Source organism: Mauremys reevesii, linkage group 25 (assembly GCF_016161935.1).
Source record: "Mauremys reevesii isolate NIE-2019 linkage group 25, ASM1616193v1, whole genome shotgun sequence".
In the NCBI taxonomy this organism is placed as follows: Eukaryota; Metazoa; Chordata; order Testudines; family Geoemydidae; genus Mauremys; species Mauremys reevesii.
The window spans coordinates 16,048,807-16,057,781 of NC_052647.1; the positions used below are offsets into that span (position 1 = coordinate 16,048,807).

General features: G+C 61.7%; 1 non-coding gene across 1 annotated transcript; it reads left to right on the top strand.

Annotated features, from left to right (window-relative positions):
• The first annotated feature begins 463 nt into the window (after nt 1-463).
• TRNAS-CGA lies at nt 464-545 on the top strand. Its single transcript has one exon. It is a non-coding gene; the product is annotated as a tRNA-Ser (tRNA).
• Nucleotides 546-8,975: the final 8,430 nt, after the last annotated feature.

Here is an 8,975-nt window from a genome sequence, read left to right on the forward strand (position 1 = left end):
GGCTGTGGGGACAGGGGGCTATGCAGGGCCCAGGAGAGGGGCGGGGGCAGAGGGGCTGCAGGGCCCAGGAGAGGGGAGAGGCGCTGTGGGGCACGGGGGTTATGTGGGGCCCAGGGAGGCGCTGTGGGGCACGGGGACTATGTGGGGGGGAGGCGCTGTGGGGCACGTGGGGGCTATGTGGGGAGGGGAGGCGCTGTGGGGCACGGGGTTATGTGGGGCCCAGGGAGGCGCTGTGGGGCACAGGGGGCTATGTGGGGAGGGGGAGGCGCTGTGGGGCACGGGGGCGCTATGCGGGGCCCAGGTGGCCGCGGGGGCTATGGGGCCGGGGGGGGGCTCAGTGGGGCAGGCCGTGGCCGGGGGGGCGGGGCAGGCCCTGCGGGGGGTGCTGGGGGGGGGCGGGCTGAGTCGCTCCCCCCGGCGGCCCGGCCTGTCTAGGCGGCGCTCGGCGCAGCCCCGGCCGGGTGTCACGGTGGCCGAGTGGTTAAGGCGTTGGACTCGAAATCCAATGGGGTTTCCCCGCACAGGTTCGAATCCTGTTCGTGACGGCGCCGCGTTTTTGTGAGCGGGGGGGGGGGCCTGAGTGTTCACCCTCCTTTTAATAAACCCCCTTTCCAGCGGGGAGGGGGCAGGGAGCGACAGCTTTACCCATAGGCACCGGCAGCGCTGCAAAAGGGGGGGGGCTATCTGCATTTACTGGGAGATGGGGGGGCTGCGGAGTGGGAGGTTGCACAGTTGGGGGGCACTCTGGATGGGGGTCCCAGAGGAGGGCAGCGATACATCTGGATGTGCAGGGGTGAGGTGATCTGGGGTTGCAGAATTGGTCCTGTGGGGTGCACACCTGTACTATTTGCTGGGGTGGGGGGCACATGTCATTTTTTTAGTGGGGGGGGCAGTTGCAGGGGTCACATCTTGATTTGCTGAGTGTAGTGCAGGGGGGCAAGAGATCTCTGAATGTGTAGGGGGGTTGCTAGAATGCTGACTCTGCTTTGCCAGGGGCTGGCAGAGTGTGGGGCTCCCCAGCAGTGGGGACGCAATCCCCTCTTTGCCGAGGTGGGGGTTACAGCTGGATTTACAGGCGCTTTTCTCTGCGAACCTTCACCCACACGCACCCAGTGCGGAGTTGCCAGGCTGCGGGGCTATTTCAGGGCGGGGAAGGGGACCTGCCAACAACCAAAACCCAGCCAGCCCCACGCCCCAGTTTTTCTCCTGATCCTTTCAATAGAACCCCAGCCCTGCCCCACATCCCCGGGCCTCTGGGTGCCCAGCCAGGAGATATTTGTGTCCCTTGTTCGAGCGGTTACTTTTCGGCTCAGCAGAACCACAGCTACAGGCCGCAGCCGGCGGAGAGCTGGAGTGAATCTATAGCTGCAAAGGCCTGGGAAAAACTGGGGGGCGGGAGGCGGAGAATTAGGGTTTGTCTGCCGGAGTCAGTTTGCCACAGCACAGCTACCTCGGTACGACCATGTCCGTGCAAATCACGGGGCTCGAAATGTCGCACTAATGTAAACAGTGCCTCCCACCAGGCCGTGCACATAGCGAGGGGGCTGGGGACCCTCCCCCAGAGCAGCTCGGGTCTCACTCGTGTTATTAAAGGGGAGCTCTGTTCTCCAGTCTCCACGGCAGAGCCTGGGCTGCCCCCTGCCAAACGGGAGCAGGACCCATGGCAGCTTGTGCCGAGCCCACCCTGGCCACTCGGGGCAAACCCAGAACAGATTCAGCCCCGTTTCTATAAAGCGACAATCTCACTTTGCTCCTTGCTCCAGCCCCTGCCTGCAGGCGGCACCGCTGGCAGGAGATAAAACAGGCCGGCGGGTTTCATTAGCACAAATAAAATCCCTTCCTCATCCCCCCCAAAAAATCATATTGTGAAAATGACTGTGAAAAACGCAAGCTCAGGCAAAGAGCAGCAGGGAGGGTCTGCAAAGGGAGGCCAGGATGCCCTGCCAATGGGCCACTTCCGCTCCTTTTTAAACACGTGCAGAAGGACATGGCTGGCTCGGTGGCTAATCTCTATAAACTTTGTACTTCGTGCTGGGGCGACCGCTGGTTCCTTCTGGCTGACTGAGCAGCGGCACACCGTTCCTGGCCCACACCGAGCCCAAGCAGCGTCGCAAATGCATTGAAAGAAAAGCCCCCCCTGCCCCCCGCTTGCTGGCAGGAGGAGGAAGCATTCGAGATCTGCTGTGGCCTACATCTTAGGTCCATCCCGGGCCCGAGTGGGTCAAGTCATTTTCTGACCCGACCCAAACCCGCGTTGCCCGCAGGAGGGGGCACACAGCCGCCGCTACGCTGACCCCATGGCCAGGAACGGGAGAGCCCAGCTGACCTGAGCCGTGACCCAGACCTGACACTGCTCAGTGGGTCCCGGCAGGTCACAGGGCTCTGGGGAAGGATCCAGCGGGGGCAATGCTAGGTAATGAGTTTGTGGATTGCTACCCGGGGCCCGTCCCCGATCGGGGGGGCTGGTTTCTATCTGGCACGGAGCCATCTCCCTCCCCCATTCCGGTGGCTGTGCCAAGGCTGTTCTGGAAGTGCAGCGGGGGAGCAAAACTCAGCTAATGGCAAGAAATCTCTCATTCCTTGGTTCTCCCCCGGCTGGTCCCAGCGATTATCTTTTGTCCTGTGCTTGGAGGGGCGGCATGCGGGGGCCTGGCCCGTTGTTCTGTTGTTTGTCCAGCGCCTAGCGCAGGGGGTCCTAGTCCGTGACAGGGACTCCCAGGTGCTACTGAAACACAGAACATTAGGTGTCTTACAGCAGCGGGCAGGAGCCACAGGCGCGGCCCACCACGCCCCCGGCCCAGTGCCGTGCCGACACAGAACGCAAAGACAACAACTGGGAAGCAGCAAAGAATCCTGTGGCACCTTATAGACTAACAGATGTTTTGCAGCATGAGCTTTCGTGGGTGAATACCCACTTCTTCATCCGAAAGCTCATGCTGCAAAACATCTGTTAGTCTATAAGGTGCCACAGGATTCTTTGCTGCTTCTGCAGAACCAGACTAACACGGCTACCCCTCTGATACTTAACAACTGGGAAGAAATTGTCCCATTCCAGCCTCACTGGCAGCCCGGCTGCAGCAGGGTCAGAAACATGAACCTGCATCTCCCACAGCCCCGTCCTGGCCTTTAGCTCAGCCGCCAGACCATCCTCCCAGAGCTTGGAGGTTTTGGAATGGGAGTTGAGTCTGAACGAGCTGGGCACAGGAGAAGCCCCCCGCGCACACCCACAAAGCTGACTCCTTCCGGTCTCGTTTAAAACCTGCTTTGCCAGGCTGCCTAGGAAACCGTGACAGGCGGCAGGCTGCTGACCACAGCTCGCCCAGTGGTTTGCTGTGCTGCCCTGACCGTCCGTGTCCAGCCGACGGCGCTTGTCTGATGCTTAGATCGTTAGCCCAGTTTTTGTGCAGCACCTAGCGCGGTGAGGTCTGGGTCCATACCGAGGTGGTGTGCTAATGCCCAGGACGGGTTTAGCTTTCCCCTCCTGGAGGCTGACTCAGCACTTAAACTCATGCTGAATGTTAAGCACACGCGTAGTCCTATTCTCTGGTGCCACCCAGCCCCGTCTCCTCTCTCCAGCCACGACCAGCGCCAGATACCGGGGGAAGATGCTGAAAAAAATCCTCCCAGGCGCAGACATAGGGTAACGCTGGTCTCCTCTGACCCCCTAACTGGGATCAGCTGAAATCCTGAAGCAGGAATTGGGCAAACCTCCCTCCACCCCCAGAGCTCCTGAGGTTAGGGGGCCTAGATCTGCCTGCTGCGGGGGGGCTTACGGGGGGTGGGGCCCCTCCAATGCGGGTGGAGCCCTGGCTTCACGTCCAAGCTCGAGCACAGACGCCCATGGGGCGAGCTGCTTGTAGCCAGTTTCCCCAGGGGGCTGCGTTTCAGCCCTGGCCCCCAGCACCTGGACGCGGCGGAAGCTCTGGCCCTTCAGCTCTGCAGGGATCAGCTTCCCCATCAGTAAAATGTGAGTAATCTCCCCTCCCTGCCCCTTCTCCCCCATGCCGTCTGCCGCAGCGTGAGCTTGTCGGGCCAGGCCGGGGCCCTTCCTCCGTGTACGTGGGGCCTGGCCCTGTTTGCAGGCGGGACCGCCAGGCCCGCCAGAAAAGGATGGCGCAGCAGGGCTGCCCGCTCTGGCGTGAGCCTTCCACAGCGTGTTGGCATGAGAGGGCGCCCGGGAGACCAGTGGGGTATTTAAATCTGGAACTTCTGATTCACAGCCAGCCGGGCGTGTGGCTCCTGGGCATGGAGCAGGGCACCCGCTGCCCGACGTCGCCGCCTCATTCTCAGCTGCCCACGTCTCACTGGGTCCCACGGCAAACGGGGGGCGGGAGCCTGGCAGCAGGGGGCCCCCAAAGGCAGCCCAGTGGGGCGAGGGGCCAGTTGCACTTGGCTGGGTGGAGCAGCTGCTCCGCCTCACTCAGTGATTGGGGCCAGTCGCCGCGCGCTGTACAGCCCAGAACACAGCCCCCGCCCCTGCCCCCCCAAGAGCCGACCAGCCCCCGCCCCGCTCTTCTCCCCCGCGGAAGGCAAGCGGCGTGGGGGGGGGGGGTAAATCACGACTGCAGGGTGGGGGGGACTCTCCCCGCCCGCGCCCACTCCCCGGGGCGACAGCTCTGACCCAGTTCAGCGTCACGGGCTGCAGGCCTGCGCCTCACCCCACCATGCCCTGCTCTGGGGAGCTGCGGAGGATTGCAGGGTTTATTCCCCCCAGCAGGGGGCAGCCCATGCATTAGCGCAGGGGTAGGCACCCTATGGCCCGGGTGCCGAAGGCGGCACGTGAGCTGATTCTCAGTGGCACTCACACTGCCCAGGTCCTGGCCACCGGGCCGGGGGGCTCTGCATTTTAAATTAAGCTTCTTAAACATTTTAAAAGCCTTATTGACTTTACATACGACAACAGTTTAGTTCTACATTATAGACCTAGAAAGAGACCTTCTTAAAACACTACAATGCATCACTGGCCCGCGGAACCGTAACTCAGAGCGAATACCTGCAGACGCGGCCCACCCCGCGCTAGTGACACCACCATCACCCCCACTGTATTTTATTTGTGGGGGGCTCAGAGCCCCCCCAAACAGGGACTGATGAAAAGCAGGGGCTGGGCCAAGGTGGGGGTTGGGGGGGAAACCTTCATGTCTTGGAGTCTGTGGTCTGCGTTGCAGCCATCCAGGGTCCGGTCCGGCCTCACACCTTTGAGCCTCGGAGGATTTCCCTGCTTGGGCCGGGAGATCCGGCTCCCCCCGGGGGGTTGGCAGCCTGCTGGGCCAGGCTGGCAGCTGTCTGAGGCCAGGTGAGCTGGCAGTCGGGTGGGTACCGCAGCAGCACGTGCAAGCTCCAAGAAGGGATCGGGGCCCCCGGTGCTTAATTTGTAATGAAAGAGCAGCCAGGGCTCAAGGATTATTTTTTTACATCCATAACTGATGCAGCACGTCCAGAGGGGCCAGGCCCAGAGGGGACAGGGCACAAATTAAGCACTGCCCTGCCCCCCATAACAAAGCCAGGCCCTACGCCCAGGAGCCGACAGCCTGCGATGAGACACAAGAGGTGGATTCAGCCGTGTGGCACGTGGCAATTAGCGCTCCCTGCCCTCCCAGCCCCATAAGCAGACAGCAAAGGGGGGGGGTGGGATGGGGGTACAAGCTGCTGCATCTTCCCCCCCCGCCCCCAGCAGCATCACAACAGTGGCTAGAAGCCCCAAGAGCCATCAGAGGTGCAGGGTGCTGTACGTACCACTGAACATGCCCCCGCCCCAGGCCGCTTGCCAGGTACAGCAGCCAGGCCCCAGGGTGGGAGGGGAGACAGGCACAGAGAGCAGCACCAAGGTGCAGCAGAGCCAGGGCTCTTGCAGCTGGATTAAGCTTCACCTTTCTTCTTCTGGAGCTAGAAGACGGGAAGTAAAGGCACCCGCTCTCCCTGGTCGCCGGGGCTCCCTGCCAGGCCCGGCAGCTCATGAGCAGAGCAGAGATGGAAAGGGGGAGAACGGGGACGCCCACGGGCAGTGCAAGAAGGGGGAGCCACGGGAGACGTTGTAACCATGAAATGCCAGCAACTCTCCCCGCAAGCACGTGGGGACCCGCTGGCCATCAGTCACACCGACGAGCGTCTATTCCAGCGACAGAATCAGCTCCCCGTGCAGAGAAAACGCAGCTACACGGAGGTGCCACCTGACCCCTCGTTCGCTGGCCCTTGACACTTCACCAAGGATCCGTGACCCTGGCTACGATCCCACCCCGTCCCCCTCACGCTGAACCTGCACCCGGCCTGATGGTCATTGCTCCGGCACGTCGGCGCCCAGCCGTGGGCCAGGCCTCCCACGGACCAAGCTCTGTCCAAACACATCCTGCCCCTGGATTGCGGTGGTGCTGGGCGCTGCTTAACCAGCTGCCGTGCTCCCCCCCAGCACGGGGGCAGTTTGAACAGTGCAGGGGAAGGATGGTTAAGGGACGGGGGCTCGGGACATTCAAGGCAGAACCCGCCGCCCCACGGTGAGCATTTAATGCCGCTTCCCCCTCTCGCGAAATCCTCCAGGGGCCAAACTAGGGAAGGGGGCAGCGGTGGCCTTTCTGTTGCCGCAAAGCGCCGGAGGAAAAGCTGATGCCGGGTGCAGGAAGCAGAACCCAGCTCAGCTGCAGGAGCCTGAAGAGCATCTGGCCTTTCCCCAGCTGCACGGGGTGGGGGGAAGGAAACGGAGGAACGAGACGCTGCCAGCCTGGTGCCTGGAAGAGCTGCAGGCTGTTTGAACAAGCTCCAAACCTGTCGCATCATCCTTCCGTTACGGGCCAGCCGGCAGCCTTGGGAACCAGCATGCACCAGAGCTGGTCCCCATGGCGGGGACCCCACCCAGCAGCTGGAATAAAGCCAGGACCACAGAGGGGGAAGAGAGCAGAGCAGTGGAGTGGGGCCAGCCTCTGCTCTCCCCCCGCCCCCCGAGCATGCAGGGCCCCCAGGGGAGCGTATGCAAGACTGGTCCCCAGGGTTCTTTCACAAGGCTGCTTCCTGGCCACGGGCCGGCCTGCTGCCATGGCTGCTCTGAGCAGTAAGCAATAGCGGGTTCAGGCACTTCACTGGTTTGCCAGAATCTCCCCGTCCAGAGGGTAAGGAAGGCACTGACGACAGCAGCAGGCCTGCGGGCCTCTGCTTACAAAATAAAATCACCTGGAGAACATCCAGGGGGGAAGGAGCTTTAAGTCGTTGCTCTTCACGCAGCAATTCCAACATCTTGGACACAGATTCCATCGTAGAACGGACTGGGAAGGACCCAGGGTCCCAGAGGCTGCATCACCCATGAGGACAGATGGGGGGTGGGGGCGAAGGGAGTTTGCATTTGACACCCCCCCCCGGTATCTTTTGGGGGTAGGAAGCCTGTAACGGCTCCTGAGTTGCAGCGAGGTTGTGCTGAGCACGCTGGCTGTTTGCCCCCAAGCCCCGGCAGCCCGCGGGGAGCCTCCCGCAAGGAAAGGGGAATGAGTTTTATTCAGACTATTTCAAAACACTGCTTTTGCCAACACCTGTTAGACTCAGAGACCCGTCAAACGCCTGGAGAAAGGGGGCGGCTGGTCAAAGATTCACCCCTCCCACATCCACCACCAGCAAACCAGCCATCAGAGCCAGGCACTCGGCCTTCCCGATACTTGTGGCTTAGGAAGAATCAGGAGAATTCACACACCCGCTTTCCTAAAGTATAAGCAAAAGGTCCAGTCCCAGCCCGCCATGCCCCGTCCCCCTCCTGCTGCTGACTTTGCAATGGCTCGAGCAGTGCAGCCTCCAACCCGGGCTGGGTCCAGGATAAGTGCTGGCAGCCAGGGGCTCCTGCCGGAACAGAGCCCTGCAAAGCCGATCTTTCCTCCCGGCTCTTACCTCTTTCACTGCCTGCAAGAATGGGGACATTTAAAGTATCCGTACTGGCCTCTGACTTAGCACTGCTGGGCTGATTGGGGGTAATTCCACCTCAGAGCCCTTGGTTCAGGCTCTGCAAACCCAGGCAGCGATTGGCGGCACTTCCAGGCACCGGCTCAAAGTTCTCTTGGCAAACATCTAGGGACTTTCCCCCCCATTTAACCTGTCTTGCTCCACTCGTGGGGGTGCACCCCCCCCTCCGGGAAATGCTAGGAGTGGGTAAAGGCAGCAGAGCCGCTTCTCTCCAAAGATTGGCAGCTAACACGCCAAGCCAGAGCTGAGAGAAGCCCGGCCCAGGAGACCCCAGGGGGTGCAGCAGCCAGGTCAAAACACCCCTGGAGCCAGAGCCCAGACCCGGGGCAGGAGAGCTGAGGCGACCGTTCCCTGGTGAAGCAGCCAGTTTTGTGATTAACACGAGCTGCGGTCTGGCAGGACCGGGGACCACGTGAGCACAACAGTCTGATGTTCTCTTCCCCAAATACGCTCGCCTCTACCCCCGTGAAACGCTGTGTGCTGGCACGAGGTGTGTGTGTGGGGGGGGACTTCTCAAGGAGCCCATCGTCATTTCGAGCCATCGGCAAGCTAGCTCCAGCCCCTTCCACACAGCGTTAACCTCCCAGCTCATCCGACAGAAACCGCCCAGGGCTTTGCGAGCTCCCGCAGTGGCCTGGTTGGATCAGCAGCAGAATTTCGGTTGGCAGAGCACAGCCCAGCTGTCCCCGCATCAGCTTCTCACAAAACCCCAACGAAACGCCAGGCTCGTCAAGCGCTCGGGCTGGCGTCGGCTGGAACAAGCCCTGCCAGCAACCCAGACTCAGCACCAACTCAGCCGTGACCACCTTGACCATTTCCGTGGCAGTCTCCATGCACGTGCTGGCCAGGCCCACCCCGCACCCCAGGCTCGTCTCTGGGATTTCTTTGTGCAGCAGGGGAATAACCCTGTCCGGGGGTTCTCCCGCTGGGAGAGCTCCAGCTGCAGTGCACAGCAGTTAGCGGTTTTTAGTCGGCACCCCAACAAGGGACTTGCACAGAGAGCTAGCTACGAGGCTCATTGATACGGGCCATTCCCGGGGCAG